The 23,210-nt window shown below is 39.1% G+C and overlaps 1 pseudogene; it reads right to left on the bottom strand.

Annotated features, from left to right (window-relative positions):
• The window catches only part of LOC131224706 (delta(14)-sterol reductase-like), a 48,282-nt pseudogene extending 25,385 nt beyond the window's left edge, over window positions 1-22,897 (bottom strand).
• Between the last annotated feature and the right edge of the window lie 313 nt (window positions 22,898-23,210).

Raw genomic sequence — 23,210 nt, 5'->3', positions numbered from 1 at the left:
AATCAATGGTTTATAGTTGGAAGCATTGCACATCTGTGCTTGAAGAAGAGCATCACATCGATCTTTGTTCCAAATCGCATGAACCAAGTCTTCACATCACATGAAGAAGAAACAAAAAGCCCCCTACACACGTGCACACACCCACGCATGCTGCCCCCTACGCACGTACGGAAGGAGAGGGTGGGCCCCATCGTCGATCTGGCTCGATGACGACGTCCGGGGAGGGCCTCCTAGTTAGAAGACAGAGTTTTGGTTCATTAGCGTGGGCCCGATAATCAAGTAAAACCCATCATGGGATCTCATGATCGGGGCCCACTAGTCGGATTGATTTCATATTTTAAGTTTTGCTTATTTATATTATTTAGAACATCATGAACGCTTTAGATTTCTTTGATTGGTTTTTATTTTAGTTCACTTCATCGCCAAGTAATAGGTTGCGCACATGGTGCGAGTTTTGGGGTATAGGGTTTTCCCTATAAATTGGCACCCCTTGTAGTTCTTTTGATTCATTGAAGTTTAATAAAAATTCCTGCAAGTTTTTTTTCTCTCTGAGTTTCTGAGTTGTGGAAAAATTCAAGTGGGTGCGAAGCTCTCCCTTTTCCAAGGGCTAACTACCATGGTGCGAAGCCACATTTATCTCCATCTGCCCCTACCCTTTTCCATCCATATCTCTCACATTCTACAGCCATCCTCGTCTTGAATCCATCAGTTTTGCAGCGGATCTTCTCCCTACAGCCAGTTTCCAGAATCTGACCCTATAGGAGGGCTGGAACTTCTACGGAGCACCGCGCACAACTCGTAGCTCGGATCGCCCTGAAACTTTGGGGGTTTGGAGCCCACCCCTGGTCGACCAGGTCTAAGGAATCGGTTTCCGAGTGTGGGACCCGCTCGCACGTACGACCAGGCTAGTGTGCACGTGCGGCAGGCCCTGGCCCGCTGTCCGTACGCGAGAATTGTCTTCCGGTTCAGGTTTTCTCTTATTTTACCCCCTCATACCTGTTTTTTTATAAATCCCAACCCTATATTGTATTATCCTTAATTTATTTGCCCCTTTCCTCACCCTAGGGTTCCTTGATTTGAAATTGGTGAATTCCTTGGATTAGGGATTGATTGTCATGCATGTGTGGATGATTTCTACTTCCCTTTGAGTATTGTTTGGTTCATAATTTTTATTGATTCAGCCCTAACATGTGTAGGCCTGGCCCCACATAGATTCCCCCTAATTGAATGTTTGGACTTTTGTGTGGGATATGAAATTTGTGTAATTGTTTCTAAACTAACGTGATCTTAAGCCCGAATTCTTGCATATCATATTTCAATTTCATGTCCTGCATTACCACAGAGACTAACCGAGGCCCGCCTCCTCTGATACATGCATAAAGCTGTGCGTGATGTGATGTCCTCATCACTCTTCCTCTGTGAAGGATGAGTTGCTTTGTTCTCTTGTTCTTTGCTGGAAATTGTTGTTGTGATTAGATCTGTCCCTGTTGAATCTTGGTTTCTGGAATACTGGATTGTGGATTAGTTACCCCTAATGCAAATTGATTACTCTTGAGAATCTTACATCCTTTTGTGGTTCTTGTATTATATTTGCTGAAGTTTCTTAACTTCTGAGGTGTTTTGAAATTTGTCTCTTCTAATATGGTTGCATCCTCTTCTGAAGTCACAACTCAGTTGTCGGAAAGTTAGTTCTGAGACTCATGTTTCAGATATCAAGCCTTCAAATAATGATGATTAAATTAAAAGAAGTAATTACCTTCGATGGTCAAGAACTGTGAAAATGTTAATCGGAGGAAAATAAAAATTAGGTTATGTTAACGAGTCTGATGCTGAACCACCCGAAAATTACCTTAAATACAAAAAAACATTAAAAAAAAAAAACAAAAAACAAAAACAAAGATATTAGCCACAGGCTCTACTTGTCCTCTGCAAAGGAAATTTGGGACACAACTCAAGAATTATATTCTAACCAAAATAAAGAGGATTGAAACACCAAGGGTATTTGAACTGTTGGTTGGACTAGATCAAGAATTTGAGCCTCTCCATACATATTCTTAGAAGTCAAAGTGTTCCAAGCCTTAACAATGTCTATGCTCTTCTTTTGAAAGATAAGCAACATAAAAAGGTGATGGAGGAAGCCATTTTTTAGCCTAAGCAGCGTTCGAAGTATCGGTATCGCTACAAGTTTCATTGGCCAGGGATACGAAAACAACATCGATATCACCGATAATATCGCTGATAACTAGAAATGAGGGGAAACATAGGAAAAACCAAGGTGTTCTAAAACGGTAATGATGGTCGTAACGGCCACCACCGTTATTGTTATGATACGGGCCATATCGACCGTTACGGCCCCCGTATCGACCGTTACTGCTCTTTTTTTATTTTTTGAAAAAAAAATTTGTTACGGGACCGTTACGAGGCCATTACGGGCCGTTTTTTCTGTAGTGGCCGTTACGACCATTACCATTACATAACCGATTTTGAATACCCGGGGGAAGAGAGAACGAAGACTATAGATGGAAACCCCACACCTCCATTGAATGGGGAATGGAATCACACCACACCCAAGCTCTAAATCACATGGAGTATTTCTTCTAATCACACGAAGAAGAGAAAACACAAAGCTTTTTTTTCTAAGTAATGGCATTAAGGCTTCACACATCCATCTTTCTCTTTTATAGTCTCAAAAAAGACCTTTTACAAAAAGACGCTCTCAAATAAGATTCCCAACATAAAGACGGTTAATAAATTAAAAGTTGTTCCTAACTCCCTAATCTCAACACAAATATAAGGTAAACCAAAAATAACAAGCATGTCAATAATCTAAACAACTGATCTATTTCATGGCCCATGGGAGTCCATGATCAAGATGTCCAATGATGATGATCTAACAGTCCAATCATTGTGTCCACTCAATCCAACAGTCTGATGTGTCCATCAAAGTCCTATATGCAGCCCACGTGCATCTTCCTAGTGTGAGGTCTTCAAAGATACGCGAACATGCACGTGGGGTCTTCAATGTGGCTAGGAATGTGAATTGGGCCAAGTGGGCCCCATGTAATGGTCGTCTAGCCATAAGGAGACTGGCTCAGCCCTCCTCCTCTGGTATGGTGCTCGAATGTCCTCATCACACGGTGACCATAATGTTTTTGTAAAAGCTACTGAAAGTCAAGCTACTAATAGTATTAGTGACTCCAATCCCACTAGTGGACTCACTCAAGTCCCCTGCACTAAATATGAGTCCAGATCCAAATCATGAAAATATCAAGAGAAACACTACTTTTAAACCTTTATCGAGCACAACTCTTGTGCAAATAGGTACCTACAATTTTTGCTTGTCATGTTACTTTCTACTACCAATAGCCCTTAGGGAAATTAACTTGTGAACCACTAATCATGTCTAGTACATTAAAAATCCTTTTCTTTCATTGATTATACTAGTGGTCAAAAAGTGCAAGTAGCGGATGGCACCTTTACGAACATAGAGGGAAAATGTTTACCCTATTTCTTCCTACTTGTCCTTGTCCTCAGTTCTTTTATGCCCACAATCTCTGTTAACACGTTATCTGTAAGTAATCTCACAAAGTCTTTAAACCATTCTGTAACCTTTTTCATACTCATTTTTCAGGACCTGAAGATGAAGAAGGTGGTTGGTGATGGTCATTAAGAACATGGATTATATCTTCTGGACTCTCGTACTAGCTCTCGCCATACTACTTCAATGTGAATAATGAACTTCATGTGTGGCATTGTCAGTTTGGCCATCTTTCCAATAGTGAAATATGTGAACTTTCAAAATATCATAATGGTTTGTTTCCTCTTTGAAAAATAATTTAATTAATACATTCTAATGGTTAGACAACTCCTATAACTGCTTATGTTGGATCTCATTATTTTGTATCTTTCATTAATGATGCATCACATATGATTGAGAGATACCTCATGAAAAACAAAACAGAAGTCTTTCATCACTTTAAAACCTTTCACAAATGGATGTGCAACCAATTTCAGACAACCATCTTGACTCTTCGCAATGATAATGGAGGAGAATACATTTCTACAGAATTTCAAGCATACTAAAGAGGGGCATGGTATTGAATATCAAACCTCATGTTCACATACTCTCAACAAAATGAAGTAGCAAAACAAAAAATCCCCATTTACTTGAAGCTAGTAAGGCCCTCTTGGTAGAAATGCAGGTATCTATTGGTTTGATAGTGCTTAACACATGCTAATTAACCGTTTACCTATTATAGTTTAGCAAGGTTTGATAGAAATGCAGGGTATATATTGGTTTGATAATGCACCCTTGGGATATGGATACATATCGGTTATTGCACGAGATATATCGGTTGTATCACATAATGTATCGCTGTTGTTGGGAAACATGGGAACATTGGTCGAATTTTTCAAGGAAACTTCAAGGATTGTTGAAAAAGACATAAATACACATTTAGAAATCAAAACATTACAAAAAAAAAGAAGTGCACATAATAGGGGATTCCTTTGTATGGGGTGCTAATAAATGCATTGTCCAACTAAACTGATGCAAGTATATTTAAAGTATATTTATATAATTTATAAACATAAGAAGACATGCATGGAAACACAAGCAATACATTCAAAGCAAAAGAAGAATCACTATATCAGGTTACATGTTTGATTTTGTGTTTGGATACAAAGATTATAACTGATTTGAGAGAAATTGAGAAATTTTGATTTTTCCCAATTTTCTGTAACTTTCCCCCTATCCCCAAAATCTTGAAATCGAAGCCCCAAATCCATGATTTTCATGAAAAACATGAAGAATCATAGATTTGTAATCATTTGACACTGATTTAACGTGATTTACAACAACAAAAATGGATTGCAAATTGAAAATGCTCACCATATCGAATAGGTGGGGGATATATCGGCACTACCTATGCATTTCGTATCACACAAGTGGGATATAAGTTATATCGTAGGATATATCGGCCAATATCGTTGATATTTAAAACACTGCATGGAAAAATCCGAAAATATTCTTCCAGACTTCCTTAACGAATGACACAAACACTGGGATGATAAACTGCTCTTCTAAAAATTATCCATCATCAGTACCCTATCTCCCTCTCTAACAGATCCCTTCTATAGATAGGGGTCAAACTGTGGAGCTACCGACAAGTGAACCGCCTCGTAAAACTAGGGTGTCTCGATTCTAAGCTAACCTAACAAAGGAAGGGAATACCTCTTCAAGCGGTCTTTCACCACACCAAATGTCCTCCAAAAATCGGATGCGACAGCGCTCAAGCAAAATCCGACCCAATCTTTGAATCTGCTTGCCACACTCTTAAGTTCATATTTCATAACCACCTTCCTTGTTGATGATGCTCTGCAAAGAGAAGAGTCCTTAGCAAACCATGCTCCTAACCTAGTTCCATATTTTCTTGTTATCATTTTTTCCATAGGCTAGCCTCTTCCGAACCAAACATCCACAACCATTTTGCCTAGGAGAGCTTGATCATTAACCTTTAGCTCCCCTAATGTCGGCTCCACCGACAAATGTTGGATTTTGTATCTCCTTCCCTTGCAGTGAAATTTATGGCTTACCTCCCGCTCCGTCACAAAGGAAATCGCACGTTATCCACTCCAAATTAGCCACCACAGAAGATGAGCATTGAAACAAAGCCATCAAGTAGATTGGCGTATTTGACATTACTGCCTTAATTAGCACTAATCTTCCTCCTACAGACAAATGTCTACTTTTCCATCTACAAAGCTTTCTTTTGATTCTTTCTATTACCTTGTCACATAGATGTTTCTAAATGCAAAATGGAAGGCCAAGGTAAGATGACAGGAGACTATAAACTTTCTGAAAATCTCCATCAAGGCCCAGACATCCTCATTTAAAGTTATATGCCCAATAAAGTTATGTGCCCAGTAACTCTTATGGATATTGATCTTCAACCCCGGAACCACATCAAACAACCTAGAGTTTTCCTCAAATATCCATTCTCTTAATATTTGAATTGCCAATAAAAGCGTATCATCCATAAACTAGAGTTGACATATCCAGCGAGAAAAACTCTCCACTTGGAACCATTTTATGAAGATCTACCCCTCTTGTCCAAGATTCTACGTAGCACCCCACTACCACAACCAACCAAAATGAAAACAATGGATCACCTGTTTAAGCCCTTTCAAAGCCTTAAAGAAGCCTTTAGTTGATCCATTTAGTAGGATCAAGAATCTAGCTAAGCGAACACATTCCTTTACGCAACGCCTCAACTTCTCACCATAACCCAAATGAGCTAGCATGTAATCAAGTTCCAATTGACATGATCATATACTTTCGCCAAATCTAATTTGAACAAAATCCCCTCTATACTTCCTTTATGCCAAGAACTTATGCATTTGTGAGCTATTAAAGCCTCGTTGAGGATCTACCTACCAAACATAAAAGCTCCTTGAGCCTTAGAAATGATGGAACCCAACACTCCTTTGATCTGGAGGCTAGGATTTTAGCCAGATCTTATGTGGGCTTCCAATCAAAATAATTGTGCTCTTCCTTCGAAGTTAGGGTTATGAAGGATGCACCCAACACCGCAGAAAGTCTCCATCGTTCACCAAATTCCTGAAAAAAATTCCATTAAACCCTCATTTACCACCTCCCAAAATACCTTGAAGAAAGCCATAGAATGCCCATCCGGACCTAGAAAGAATCCACTGACTCTTTAATTTCCCTTTCATTTTCTAACTTTTTTGCCTCTAGCTCCAAAATTTGAGCAAACGATAAATTTTCTAACTTTAGCTGCTTCCACCCCTCGTCTAATAGGAGATCTAAGTAGAATTTTACAATTCACCATAGTTGGTTTTTATCCTAAACTCTCACCCTATGAACCAACAAACTATGGATCTTGTTTGATCATACCCTAGCACTAGCAACACTATGGAAGAACTCAGTGTTTTTGTCCCCTTCCTTAAGCCACATCGCCCTTGACCTTTGCCTTCACTTAAAATTTCCTCTTCCTTTAGTACCCTTTTGTAATCGATATACTTGAAGACCATCAATCCTTTCCTCCTTTGCTAACAAATCCCCTTCCACAAAGTCCATTACCTAAATCTTATGAAGGATATTCTCTTTCTCCTCCTCTTTGGCAGAAGAACTCTTTGCACCAATGCCTTTGCTTATCTTTTTTAAGACACCGCTTGACTAATAATCTATGCCCTACACAACTATCTGCCTAAAATGATTTTTGTCAATCCTTCACCTGCTAAGCAAACCCTCGACCTCAAGCCACATAAGCTCAAAGTAGAAAGGTCTTGGGCCCCAATTTTCCTCCTCCAACAATGGTGTGCCGTAAAGGCCATTATGGGGCCGTAAAGATCGTTGCGAAAAGGTAACGGTGGCAACTGTTACACATTACGGAGTCGTAGCGGCCGTTATGGAAAAAATGACCTATAACTGTCATTAACAGCCCGTTAGTCCCTGGTAAAGGCCATAACAACCCCGTAATAGTCTGTTACAGGGCATATATAGGTTTTTTGGATTTATTTATTTTTTTCAACATTACGGGCAAATACAAGGTTTTTGGATTTTTTTTCTTTTTCAATAAGAAAAGAGACCATAATGGTGTCCATTACGACCCGTATCATAAAGATAACGGCGATGGCCGTTACAACCACCATTACCATTATGGAGTACCTTGCCTCTGACAGTAAAATGGGGAACTGGCTGAATATAGGCCTCGATAGGCCCCATTGATGAACCTGCGGGAAGATTTCAAACCAATCGTCCAAAACCATGAACCTATCTAATCTTGACATACTCCAACCGATCTTGTCCATTCGACCATGTAAATTTCACGTCCCCCAGGGGAAGATCCACCGTTTCTTTCCTCTTGAGCCAATCTAAAAAAGTCTCTCATACTTCTTGTAATCTTGGACAATTGAATTTTTCACAGGAGAATCTAATGATGTTGAAGTCTCCACCCACAAAACAAGGGGCTTGCTACCTTGCATGAGATCAATCCAGCTCCACCCATAAAGCCATTTGTTGTCAAGTTCTATTCAACCCATACATGGAAGTAAACACCCATTTGAAATCCGATGCCACGTCCCTTGCAAGCATCACAATGAGAACTCTCCCGATCACAAGTCATCTTTGTTCAATTCATAATTCAACTTACTAATATATTAGAACGTAATCTGCATTCTCGTAAAATGAGATAAAACCAAGGTATTATGACAGTTAGGTAACAGTAACAGTGGTAACCTTTATGCATTACAGGGCTGTAATGGCTGTTACGGAAAAAAACGGCCTACAACAGTTCCGTAATGGTCTGTTATAGGGTCGAAACAGGTTTTTTTTCAAAAAGAAAAAAGAAAAGAAAAGAAAGAAAACAAAGGCCGTGATGGTGGTGGCTATTACACCATTACCGTTATGGAATACCTTGGCCGTAATGGTGGTGGCTATTACACCATTACCATTATGGAATACCTTGGATGAAATAAATATGTCAACCTCTATGTACGACAAACATAAGAACACATGCAATTCTTTCTATACTAATTGAGAAGAAAGAACCTTAGCAGCCACAGACGGCATCAGAAAAATGAAAGAAAATGTCCCATTTTGAATATCCATCAGAACATGGGTTCACATTTTCTAATTAGTAAAATAATTTCGACCATAATAACATTCATGCATAATCCAGAAATATTAGTTCAATGAGAAGAGATTCAGTCCACCCAGAGTGGTAAAAAAATTTCCTCCCATTTTCTATACCATACACATGGGATGTGTATGATGATCTGAACTGTTCATCCAATGGGTCATATGCCAAACATTAATAAAGGAAAATCCTAACCATTCTAAAGAAAGGTATTAAAAGAACTAAAGTTCAATTAGGGCCTATTTGGTTTCCCAATCACAACATTAAACGGCTGTAAATGGGTAATGATTATTTATTCTTGTAATTTTATGGTGAAATCACCTACATTTGACTGAAATGATGATTTTACTACATTGTTTGTTTCACCCAGAAATCACTATAAAAATGGTAATTTTATTGTGTGAAAATGTAATAAATTACAATTTACTTTACCTACTTCCTTTACCAATGAATTTGACTCTTGATTTACGAGCCATAATTCCTGTTTAAACAAACACCTGGAAATGAAAATGATGGCTCATTATTTTGCATTTCATAGGAAATTGGAAAAACAAACAGGCCCTTATTGAATTTTGTTGACATTATTTACATGGTTAGGATTGTCCCATTAACTTGTGATCATTTTGTCTTATGGTCCATTTGGAGAGTTGTGTAGAGCGACCAGATTTGACCATCTTACATATACACCATTTGTATGACATAAATATGGGAGGATGAGAATTTCATCCACACAGGCCAACTGGATCCCGTTTCGGATACAACAACCCTTATTCAAACTAAAGAGACAAGGAGCAAAAACATTCTAGAAATATACACATGCCTGTACACTAAAGGTGAAAGGAATCCAGACTAGATCTCCAAAGACCAACATGAAGCCCAACCTCTCTGCAATGATGTCCCATCTGTAAAAGGTGAAATGCAGGCAAACTGGTCAGTATGAGACTAAAACATTGATGAAACAATAGATATTGCCTCACCAGCCAAGTGAAAAGAGAAGGAACAAACAGCAATGAAAGAAAGTCAAAAACTGAGATAAGAGTAGTTATATGATCGTTTGACTGACAATATGAATAATATACTGTCTTCAGTTTGCATAAGTGGAGCCCATGGTTCAGTGACTTTGGACCATTGGTCCAATGGGTCCAACCATGGGTGGACCATGCCCCAAAATCTACCAAATGCTAAGATCCCAGAAACCAATCTTGGGACGATTTTCAGCCCAACATGGACGGTTGCAGTATTTCTCTTCTTAACTGAATATTTTCAGGCCACACATTGAAAGTTAGGATTGCTCCATCAAGAGGCTTTTTGGACCATCGACCATCCATGGTGCAGCAACAGACCAACAGTCTGGATCCCTGTACCATAGGCCTGACTTCTGAAAACTGCAAACCGAAGTATCGTCAGGTCATTGATTGTATAATTCCTCCTGAAATACATGTGTCGACTCAGTAGAATGGGTGGTTCTGACTGTCAGACAGAGAAAAGATACAGTACCAAAAGGTCCAGATAATATAAAAGGCAGGTGCTAGGCTTACGTGGAGGTCATGTACTCCTCGTAAAAGAAATAGTCCAGAATGTACAGCTGAAAATGGAGATGAAGAAGAGAAGTATCATTTATTCCAGGTGACATATGCTTGCATAAAATTGAAATAATGGAACTAAAACATCAAAGAGTACCACAGAAAAGAGCTGGTAAAGGATCATCGAACGGTGCATGTTGCCAACTTGAATGCTTTTTGCTAAAACAGAAAGATTGATTAATAGCCATCCCATCATTCCAGCTCTAACAAAGAAAAATCTGCAGAAAGAAAACGGATTTTTTTGTTAGAAGAATATACAATTGAGTACCAAAAAAAAAAAGAAGAAGAAGAAGAAAGAAATCCTTGAAGAGGATTCTACACTAGGCACCACTCCACACATGCAACACACACCAATCATAAAGTGTCTGAAACATCTGAAAGCTGAATAAGGTGACCCCAACTGTGAAAATTATAATCCCTAAAATCGGGACATTCTACTCATCAGGCAAATCATGTGTACATTAACTGTGGACTATTGTCACATTTTCAGTTTTCTAAACTGTCAATGATTTTAGTATGGAGGTGGCCCAACTGATCAGTTGAACTGCATGATATTTGCACATGGTCATCTTTAGACTTGCTGGGATCATCATTCATCATAAAGGTTGGGGGTTACCTTATGCACTGGTTAGATGTTCTACGCAGTTGCCAAAATGACACATGTGCTGCATGCAAAGGTGCTTGTAGGGAGGGTGCATGTGGGGCTAGCTAGCAAACCTCATTAATATAATGGCTTTGGTAATCCTAAGGTTTTGTGAAAAGCTCCATGGAAAGAATAACATAGTCAAGTCAATGGTATTGAAAAGCATCAATTTATACTAAGAACGAATGTGGCAGTTGCCAAAATGACACGTGTGCTGCATGCAAAGGTGCTTGTAGGGAGGGTGCATGTGGGGCTAGCAAACCTCATTAATATAATGGCTTTGGTAATGCTAGGTTTTGTGAAAAGCTTCATGGAAAGAATAACATAGTCCAGTCAAGGGTATTGAAACGCATCAATTTATACTAAGAACGAATGTGGCCAAATTTCAAGTCACATGTCAATACATTAAAAGGACATTGGAGCACAGGAACAACAGGAGGGAAAGTCCACCATGGTAACTTTGGTTGGAATAACAAACATCTCAAGACATGGCTCATGGCCAAGCATGAGGAAAAGAGCATCAGTACCGATATCGAAAAGAATGTTTAGAAGGTAATTGATGCAATCCAAGAGTGAGCTGAATAATCAACCCCATCAGTGAAGTGGAACCCACAAACTGTCCAATCGAACACTGGGCCACACTGCCATGAAGTTAGATTATCTCATATGTTTAGTAGTTTGATATAGAAAAAGATGGATGTTTAGCCGGTACCCTTATTTACATCATGGATTTTCTGAGCCATTTTTCAGGCACTAAATGATGTCATAATGACATAGCATTTATCCTGTTTGAAAACCAATTGAAAAAAGAACAAGCCTGAGATCATGCAATTCTGACATCAGCTAAGTGAGCTATGAGCAATTTACCGAAGGTATGCATGGCTGTGGACAGTTTTTGTATTTGAAATTGTTAAATTCAATTAGTGTGTGGACTGTACAATTCGCATGGTCCACCTGAGTTATTGCAATTTGGAATGTACACAACATTCCATCTCTCCTTTCTCTAGCACTGTGGCCCATCATCATATTTTATAATCTTAGGGTGCTTATGCTAATTTGTAATAAGTGAGGGACATTTTGAGTATATTTGGTTTTTCTAACTTCAGAGAATAAAAGCAAAGAGGAGTGGGACATCCAAACCCAATACCCTTTCTCTTGTTCCATTCTACCTCTCAACTCTCTTCTCCTCTTTCTCCTCACTTTTCTCAAATTAAATGGTATCAGAGCGGACTTCGTCTAGCTAGGGCCTCTTTCTCTCCTCTTCTTCTCATAAAATGTTTTCCTCCTCATCCCTCTTCGTGTCCTCTCCCTTTTTTCTTGTGCGGAGAGTTCTTTAAAGAATCCAGGGTTGCCTTCTTTTATTTGTGCATTGGGCTATTGTTGATGGCTTGTGCGTGAAGCTGTGAGTGATGAATGCAATCATCCTCGTCATTTGAAGAAGTATGAAATATGCGTGAGTGTTGGATTGTGATGTGTTGAGCTGATTGATGCTTCCTGTGCAGCGAGTAGTTCGTGTTGACTCTAGTAATTGAAGCATTCAAGTGTACATGCATTTCAGCCCAATTTCCTTAAGTGGTGTGCATCGGCAAATCCTATCATGGGAGATTTACGAATGAGCAATGGGATGACATGCTTGCGCGCATGGCGGATCAAATCGACTACTTCGTGTGTTGCATGGACGCATTGGAGATGTGAGTGGAGTAATTAGAGTCCAGAAATGAGGGAGATCGTGCACCTGCAAACCCTACCTATGAGACGTGAGATGGTGAGACTTCGGGACAACAGGTGGTGAAGGAAGGAGGCGAGGTCGATGATCTTCCTCGAGAGCATCTATTGGCACCTGCTACTTTAACTGCCAATAGAGCTGCTAAGGAGCGGCCCAATCCTCCACGAGGTGCGATTATGGAGACTGTACCAAGGTATTTCGGAGGAGACCAACCAGAATGCAACTATATGCCCGATGATATTACGAAGAAAGTGTGAATAAACATACCTGACTTCATTGGCAAGTTGGAGCCGAATCAATTTCTTAATTGGTTGACAGCATTGGAGGATTACTTCAAATGGTACGACATGAATAATGATCGTCAAATCCAATTTGTGAAGATGAAACTTGAGGGGCGTGCTTGTGTTTGGTGAAGAAGTGTGGAAGATTGTATGTATCGATGTGGCTGCCACCTATTGTGCATTGGGAAGAGATGAAATTGAAGTTGAAAGAAAAGTATCTTCCTCTAAATTATGAGGATATGCTTTATGAACAATTGGTCAAACTTCAGCAAGGGAACATGACCATAGAAGAATACATGGAGCGCATCAACGAACTCATGGTCCGTTGTCAAATTAATGAGGAACGCCATGTTCTATCACATTTCAAATCAGGCCTTAGATCTGAAATTCAAAAAGAGATCATTATTGTGAGGCTTTTCTTCCCGCGCATATGCATGCTGTCCGACCGTCATCAGGTCCAGTGGGTCTTCTCGCGCTTTTCTTCTTCCTTCCACGCGGAACAACCTCTCTCGTAACTTCATATTGGAGTGACAATACACTAGCTTCTGAAGCTTCTCATAGCCTAGTCTATTGCCTTTATTTATGTGGATGAGGGAGAATGTACTCCAATTCCTTTCAGAGGGTGACGAGGATACCATTTTTGCAAGCACACGGACAGTCAGTCGTTGTAAAACCTCACAATCAGTCCTGTGCATGGACCACCATTCGCATGCCATCATGGTGTTCCTTGACATCACCACAGGGTGGCACCCAAACATTCCAACTGCGTCACGGAATTTAACAATCTGTTGATGGCGTATAGCAACCAGAATAAGTATTGAATGGTTGAGATGAAGATAAGGAGAATGTAAGTGCGGAACATATTTACCTCACTACTAAAGGTGCCTTTGCCCGGACAGTCGGGGAATAAGTAATCGTACACCTCATGTACAGCCCTCTTTAATGAATTATCTTCGAAGAGATTCCAGCTGTAGTGGTATTTAGGATTCAGAAAATACACTGAAAACCAACATATACACATCAGTACAACCCTCGTTTATTATTGCATATGAAAAAAAAATCCATATAGGTATACCAGCCTGATGTAGTGGGTGAGAAAGTGTCTTTTCCCAATCGTTGTCTATTATTGCATGCACCCACTTATATGCATTGGGAGCTTTAACCATGATGGCCTCTTTCATCAGCTGTATGGACGGATACAGCGACCCCATCGACGGATTTGTCTCATTGTCCACCATCCTCAACACCACATAAATGGGCTCTAGAATACCCACAACACCACGCACGTGAACCCAGAATGAATTTCTCAGCACTAGCTCCTCGATTCTATAGGTTACTTTCGTCAACCTCTTTTTCCATTCTTCATAATCATGAGAGGCAAAAAGCTCTCGTAACCCTAGTGTGTGTTTGAGAAGGCTACTTAAGGCGATATAATTTGTGGCGAACCGCGTCGCTCCAAGGCGCAATATATCCCCACCGTACCTCTTGCGCATCGCGGCTAATAACCAGGTGTGGTTGTATACGAAGTTTGTGATGAGCCGTACATCAGTAATTACAGTCTTCACCGACGGCCCATCCCCGATCGCCTCCAGCATGAGATTGATGCAATAGACTGTGCAGGGGGTCCAATACATATGATATTTGTTCTGAATATCCTTCCCCGCCTTGATAAATGCACTCCCATTGTTCGTAACAAACTGCACAATATTTTTCCGCCCAACATCTTGCATGGCGTTGTGCATTAGTTTGTAAATGTAGTTAGAATCTTTAATCTTACTACTCGCATTTATACACTTTAGGAACATCGCTCATCCCCTAGAATAGGCCATAAAATTTATGATCGACATCTTCGTCGATCCAGTCCAACCGTCACACATGACGGTGCAGCCGTACATCTCCTATGACTGCCTATACGAATCGACGTGTCTTCATCTCTGCATATTCATCATCCAAGTACTTCCCCATGATCTGTGAGGGTGTGGGTGGCTGCACACCCTCACTCCCACACCGCAATCACTTATCATATTTTTGAAGTGCGGGCTTGCTGTGGCATTCGCGAGGATTTAATCGTATATAAAAAACTTCGCTATAAAATTTTCAACTTTCTTCCTCACATCCTCTCCACCAAACATCTCCTTTATTTTCTTTTGTGTCCCTCTTGCCTCTTTGTACATCCTCGGATCTGAAGGTAGATCCGGCACCCGCATGCTACTACTCCTGCCCATGCCCCATATTCCTCCCCGGCTCCTACCCTCCCCTAATCCACCCTCAACACTCCCCCCACCGCGCTCATGGATAAACCCCTCAAATCTTGGCCTACTCGTGTCTCACCTCCTATCTTGATCCCTCTCCCACTGATCCTGCATGGATTCCTAAACTGCGCGTCTGTATTCAGGATCATCATCGCCATCGAAATCCACTACATCATCCTCACCTACATATGGTGGCCACCCCAACTCCTCCCTAATCTCCCTCTCCCGTGCATGTCGTTCATCTTTCGTCTTCACATTATTTTTTTCAATATGGTCCTCATTTCTTCTTACACATCCTATGGGCACTTAGGGCAATCCACGACATTGCGATACCCTCCTGCTAAATGCTCCTTTAAGCGGGTTACCCCACCACTCTTTGATACATGGCCACATAAATTACAAATACTCCTGAATCGATTATCGGGAATGGGCCGACCGTACCTCCACCCTGTATCAGGTTGTCCCCCTCCTCTTCCTCCCGACATATTTTATCTGTAAAATAATATTATGTTAATACTTGTTAGGGCCCACCTTGGTGCATGTGCTGTATATCCATGCCACTTATGGAAAATAGATGGATGGTGGATAAAACACATACATCATGGTGGAGATTGTACGACTTCTTGAACGGTTCCAATCACCCCATACATCATGGCGTCACTCTCTCCACTTTTTTCTGTGATGGGGTCCACTAAAGATTTAGATATGCCTCATTGTTTGTATCATGCCCTAAAATAATATTTCCAAATGAATGGACGGTGTGGATATGACAAATACATTACCGTGGGACCCATAGAACTTGGTGACATCACTTAAGTGAATGCGATTGTGCAGTGAGTAACTCACTACGCTTAGCGTACCGAGTAAACTCATGTGAGGTCCACCATGATTTATGTATTTTATCTGCTCCATCCATCCATTTTACCAGATAATTGTAGGGATTTAGCCCCAAAATAAAGCATATACAATGTTCAAATGGGCCACACCATAGAAAACATTTGAATTGAACATCTACTGTTGAAAATTTCTTGAGGGCCATGGAAGTCTTGGATCAAGCTTATATCCGTATTTTCCCTTCATCCACGTCTGTATGATCTTATTAACAGTTTGGATGACCAATAAACATTACTGTAGGGCTGAGAAAGGTTTCAACGGTGGAAATTAGTATCCCCACTGTTTCTTGTGGTATGATCCACTTGTTATTTGAATATGCATAAATTTTGGGATCAACCCCTTAAATTAGATGGAAAAACGGATGGACGGCGTGGGTAGACCACATACATTCAAGGTGGGCCAAACTGAGTTTACTCTGTACGCAATCCGATTTCGTTTTCCCCAATCCGTGTCCCTTTCCTTCACGAACGCAACGGTTTAGCGACGGTTCCGAAGCGACGGTTCTGAAAGGAAGGGTTTCTCAATCCGGCCCAATTTCTTGCCAGAATCTCCAAGAAATCCCCACAGGCACTCTCCAATCAGCAAAGAAAGAGGGAAATCGAAGAAAATGAAGAGAAAAATCATCGAAGAAAGAGGGAAATCGAAATTACCTATCAATTGATGGAATGGCCCACCTCCGATCACCAATCTTCACTACAACCTACAGGTACTCTCCGATTTCTCCTTTTTTGGTTCTAATTCTTTTTTATTATTATTCTCCTCAACCCCACATCGGTTTTTATGGTCGTTGTGGGTTGTTGGCTACAGTGGGACTCGTGAGTCCTCTACAATCAACCCGTGAGCGTCCGTGAGTGTCTATCAATATCTGAAAATAATGGGTGAGGATATCATGCGATATCGACGATATATCATGCGCTATCCAGATTTGGGGTATTTTTCTAAACTTCCGTTGGTTATCGCGTGGGTTTCGTCTCGTTGACAGGCGATAACGATATATCGGCTGATAATATCGATATTTCAAAAACTGGTGTGTACTAAGGATGGTGGATATCACAAGTTCCTTGTCAAATGGAAGGGTATACCGGTTTCTGAATGCACATAGATTACGGCTTCTGACTTTCAGCATCTTAATCCATATTTGTAAGAGAGGTACCAAACTGCCAACTCGTCGCGGTCGAGTTTTGCAAAGCCAGGGAAAGATGATGGGGACCATAAATGATCCAGCGAAATATACTAAGCAAATCAATTGAAATATTCACATTCCACATCATAGTAAAGATAATAATAAAGGGGATAATAATAAAGGGAACATGCAATGGTTGCAGACCATCATCACAATTCTACAGTACCGTATTCAAATCATGCGTGGATTGGATCTGGCGAGGGATGAGACCTCCTGATCTTGCATGGTTTCAATCCAACAATCAATGTAGCTTCTCTAGTCTAGGAAATCAAAGGATTTCTGGAATAGGGACGGCTGGAAAATCTGAGAGGGTTGGGATCAATTCTCAGAATTTCAGGGTCAATAGCAACCCCAAAAAAAAAAAAAGACGAGGCATAAGAAGAGAAGAAGAAGAAGGTTGGAGGGCTAGAAATAGAAGTTGGAAGAAGAGGAGATTAGGGGAAGAGAAGAACTTACCACAGAGAGGAAGGGGAAGGAGGCACCGAGCTTTCATTTTAAAAAAAATATATCATTAGGCTTAGGGTAGAGAGCACCTTATTTATAAAATTCAGATTTAAAAGAAAATGACTAAAATACCCCTTTAACAAAAGTAAAAAAAATAAACGCGCAAAACAAAGCTTTCTAAAAAAAATATTAAAAAAAAAATCATGCACAACAAATCAGTCTTCTAACTCATCCTACACGTGTGCCCTCCTAATGTGGGGCCTTCAATTAATCCAAGGACACATGTAAGGTCTTCAAAATCATCCTTAGTTTTGCAATTAACCAAATCTTCAAATCATCGTTTAGTTGTGCAAGTACCCATATCTTCAAAATCATCCTCGGTTGTGCCATGAACCATCAAGCCATAAAGATGTATTCGTCGGCTGCCTTTGTCTTTGATAAACTTTGAAGGGTTTGATGTCCACATCACAAAGTCTACAAAAAGAGAGCCAAGGCTGGAGTGGGGCCCACGAGTCTCCTCTAGACCCCACAAGTTAGCCAACCACTTGTAAAAGCCAAGATAGGTGGTGCAACTGGGTCTCCATGAGATTAACAAGCGCACATGAGCCTTTTTATGCTTTTTGTTAAGAAAAGTTATTGCATGGGGTATTTTGTAATAAGTGTTTTAAGTCAGCCTGGTGGCTTTATTTTGGGGTTTCCTTGGGGGAAAGGGGGATCAATTGTAACTTGGCTTTTGGAAGAAAGAGAGGAACTTTCTTTGGACTAGTAGAGGTGTCGACTCCTCTCCTGCATCTTGGTGCCAATTCCAAGATCTTCACTGGTGTTGATTCTAGTGAACCCCAAGGTGTCCCAAAACGGTTACGTATCGGCTGTAACGGCCGATACGTAACGGTAACGGTGGGAACCGTTACGCGTTTTGGGGTTGTATCGGCCGATGCTCGATTTTGTACACGTATCGGCCGTTACTGACCCGTTACGGATAGCCCGTAACGGTCATATAACGGTAACCTTTTTTTTCATTTTAAACTCTGTTTTTGCTGTTTTTTTGAAACCTCTTGCTTCCAAACTGTTTCTCACTCCTACTACTAATTTCGACTAACCTTGGCTGGGTATTTGAGAAAAAAATACATTATATTACGGATTTTGTTGAATCAAAGCTCGGTGGGCCATTTTTCAGAAATTCATCAAAAATAGGCATTTATACTTTTTTTTTTAATATGTTTTGCTGTTTTAATCATGCCATATGATGTGTTAATCATAGTAGAACATGTTAATGTGCATTTTATAGATTTGGGGTGCCATTTAATATTTTTTTATATATTTTTTCTATTTACGCATGAATTTTGGCCCTTTTTTTTAAAATTCAAAAAATCAAATTTTAATGGTTGTTTTGCTATTTTAATCATGCCATATGATGTGTTAATCATAGTAGAACATGTTAATGTGCATTTTACAGATTTGGGGTGCCATTTAATATATTTTTATATTTTTTTCTATTTACGCATGAATTTTGGCCCTTTTTTTAAATTCGAAAAATCAAATTTTAATGGTTGTTTTGCTGTTTTAATCATGCCATATGATGTGTTAATCATAGTAGAACATGTTAATGTACATTTTACAGATTTGGGGTGCCATTTAATATATTTTTATATTTTTTTCTATTTACGCATGAATTTTAGCCCTTTTTTTTTTTAAATTCGAAAAATCAAATTTTAATGGTTGTTTTGCTGTTTTAATCATGCCATATGATCTGTTAATCATAGTAGAACATGTTAATGTGCATTTTACAGATTTGGGGTGCCATTTAATATTTTTTTATATTTTTTTCTATTTACGCATGAATTTTGGCCCTTTTTTTAAAATTCGAAAAATCAATTTTTAATGGTTGTTTTGCTGTTTTAATCATGCCATATGATATGTTAATCATAGTAGAACATGTTCATGTGCATTTTACAGATTTGGGGTGCCATTTAATATTTTTTTTAAATATTTTTTTCTATTTACGCATGAATTTTGGCCCTTTTTTTAAAATTCGAAAAATCAATTTTTAATAGTTGTTTTGCTGTTTTAATCATGCCATATGATGTGTTAATTATAGTAGAACATGTTAATGTGCATTTTACAGATTTGGGGTGCCATTTAAAATTTTTTTTATATTTTTTTCTATTTACGCATGAATTTTGGCCCTTTTTTTTTAAAATTCAAAAAATCAATTTTTAATGGTTGTTTTGCAGATTTGGGGTGTCATATATATATATATATATATATATATATATATATATATATATATATATATATATATATATATTAATATTCTTGACTTGAGGATGACATGTTATAGACAAGAATCACAGTCACGTGCACAAGTATGTTCGAGAAATTCCTCAAAAATTATTGCAAACACCTAATGTAAGATATTTTCATATTATATTCATTCTAAAATATCTATCATTGATAGTAGATAGTTAAAAAATTAAATATATGAATTTTGTAGTCAAATTCAGGTTATTTGGTTCATAAATTCATCAGACAGTCCGATGCAACTTCTCACCAAAGAGTGGACTGTTACGCCACCATAAACATGTTCCAATTTATAAATGAATGCATATTTGGAATGCTTAAAATATTCCGGATTTAATCCATATTTTTTCATATTTTTTTGGCAAAAAAAAATTTTGGGCCATTACAGGCTGTTATGTCCCCGTATCACCGTTACGCTCCCGTATCCGTATCGATTTTGGAGGTCACCGTTATGCCAACCGATACCGATACGGGACACCTTGGTGAACCCTATCTCTTTTCACTCCACTAATCTCTTATAATCTTCTCCTTCTCTTCCTTTCTTCATATCTTCTACTTTAAACCTTTGAATCTCACCTCTCTCTTATTTCTCCTTTCCCTTGAACGCTAGACCTACTACATCCTGAAATTTCAGATTTCTTTTGTCTTTGTTATTCCGTGTGGCCCATCCGCTATTAGAATGACTTGGCTTTATTTAGTGAAGGATAAAGTTGAGTTATTTTCTATTTCTAAGGTTTTTCATATGGAAGTAATAATTCAGTTTAATTCTAAGGTGTGTGATTCATTCTAATACTACAAAGGAGTGTTTCTTAATCTTTTTAACTAGTACTAATCTACTAATGGTATTTTACACCAAACATCATGTGCTAAGTAACACCCCATAGCAGAATGTCATAGTTGATAGAAAGAATAGTCATCTCCTCAAGGTGACATGGGCACATTATTCTTTTGGAGCGATGTTGTCCTAACGGTGTGTCACTTAAAGAATAGGATGCCTTCTGCAATCTTAAGAAATCAGTCACCTCATGAAGCTTTGTTTCCTGGTTTTCCATTATTTTCCTTTCCAACTAAAGCTTGCAATATATGTGCTTTGTTCATCAGTTGGAATCTGATCGTGATATATTGGATTCTCCAGCAATCTAACGCGCCTTTCTCAGATACTACAGAACCCAAAGGAGTTACAGATGTTATAGCTCCCATCTTCAGAGACAATCATAACAGGGAAAATAGGTTCAAGAAGAAACAAACAAAAGCGGTTAGATAATGGAACATCTATGCATTTTATCATCAACTTGATGAATTAATTTCAGTATACAGGACTTTCATATTATAACAAGTTTTTCAAAGGACCTTTTTATAAATAAAACTAGTTTGAGAATCCATCTTTTTTTTCTTTTAAGATTTTTTGTATTGATGTTAATTTGTTTGAATCAGCACATTTTTACTCTATGAAGGGAAAATCTCTTGAGTTGGAAAAATCTCAGTCCCCCACCAGCGTCTCCTTACCTATACCAATACAGATTGATGATATAAAGCTTATTCCTTCTCCACTATCTGCATCTAACATCTTAGAGAACACCCTTCCAAAGTTTACTCCAGACAGAAGTGAGGATATAATGAAGTCCATGATGAAGTGGTGCCACCTACCTTGCTCTCTGTTGTGCCGGATGACCCAACTTCTCCAAGTATTTCTCCTGATTCTTCAGACCTTCCAATTGCCCCAAGGCAAGGTAGACAAACCTGCACCGTTCATCCCATTTCAAACTTTGTCTCTTATCATTGTTTGTCTCATATTTTCGTAAATTTGACTGATCTCTTTCTTCTCATCGTTCCCATGTCTTCCCAGAAAGCCCTATGTGATAAAAGGTGGATACAAACAATGAAAGAGGGTATGGTTGCTCTTGACTTGAGGCATACCTAGGAGTTAACCACTCTTCATGCTAGAAAGCATGCTATGGGGTGTCGGTGGGTATACGCAATTCAATCTCAGCCTGATGGTACTTTAAAAAGGTTGAAAGCCCGTTTAGTTGTCAAGGGTTAGACTCTCAGTCTGGACTATACAGAGACCATTTCCCCTATTGCAAAACCCAACTCCATCTGTGTTATAATGTTTACGATCGTTAATCATGGCTGGCCATTGTTTCAGCTTGATGTTAAAAATGTAGTTCTGAATGGAGATCTCACGGAAGAGGTATATACCGAGAAAACACCTGGGTTTGTTCCTCAAGGGGAGTCAGATAAGGTCAGTAGGTAATGAGAGATGGTGACGAGATCGAGAAGAGAGCATGAGCGAGATAGAGAGACACAAATAGGATCGAGAGACGAGAGAGATCGAGAAGTGTAAAAATTCTTTTATGAAACAGATGGTGAATGGGTTTTATTTGTTCTTTTCTTAATCCTGTGTTGGACTATTTTTGGTGTGTGATGCTCCTACAGGTGGTGTGATTCAACAGGAAGTTCCAGGTTTAATGCAACTTCAAATTTGGTGTTAAAGTGTATTGCTTGAATTCATCCATCTAGAATATCTATGAAGCATAACTGCAGTCCACACATGGAAAAAAAAAAAAAGACATTCAGTTTTACCATTTTACCACAGAATTAAGAGAGTAACTGCAGTTTGAGATATAACTGATGTAAACTTGTTATGTCGGAAGGAATTATTTGATTCATTTCACTTTGTTACTAATTGAAACCCTCATTGTTTGACATAACTATGATTGTTTTGGGGAATTTAATCAATTGACTCAAGAAGTAAAATGCTTAGAAAGCTGAAAAGGGTTTAACATACTTGAGCTCAACTCCCATGACATTTGGATTCAGCTGTATCCCGTACCACCTATTGAACAACAAACAAAAAAACAGCATAGAAAAATAAAGATAATCGCTCTGAATTCATTCTTTTGGAAAACAAGACAAAAAACAGGCATCAAACCATCTGCATGAGAAAAACTAATTCCAAATGTGTGAGCTGGGCAATCAATTAACACTTTAAGGGAACATGTGAACGCCTATAAGATCAGTAGCCACCACTTAATTTATGCATGTTTTCAAATTGAAGGACCAGTAACCACCATTGGCAATAAATGATTAATGCATAATACAAGTGATAATGAAGCCAGAAATTATCAGTATTCTTGGACATGACATAGGGGGCCTGTTTGGTGCCCATCATAGACATATTGGCATAGAGTATCGCTATAGGCAATTTTGCATTTGGCACACCAAATTACTATGTCCATTGTA

Source organism: Magnolia sinica, chromosome 14, assembly GCF_029962835.1.
Source record: "Magnolia sinica isolate HGM2019 chromosome 14, MsV1, whole genome shotgun sequence".
Taxonomy (NCBI): Eukaryota; Viridiplantae; Streptophyta; class Magnoliopsida; order Magnoliales; family Magnoliaceae; genus Magnolia; species Magnolia sinica.
The sequence above is the reverse complement of the archived record's forward strand: the minus strand, read 5'-3'. Positions and strand labels throughout refer to the sequence as shown.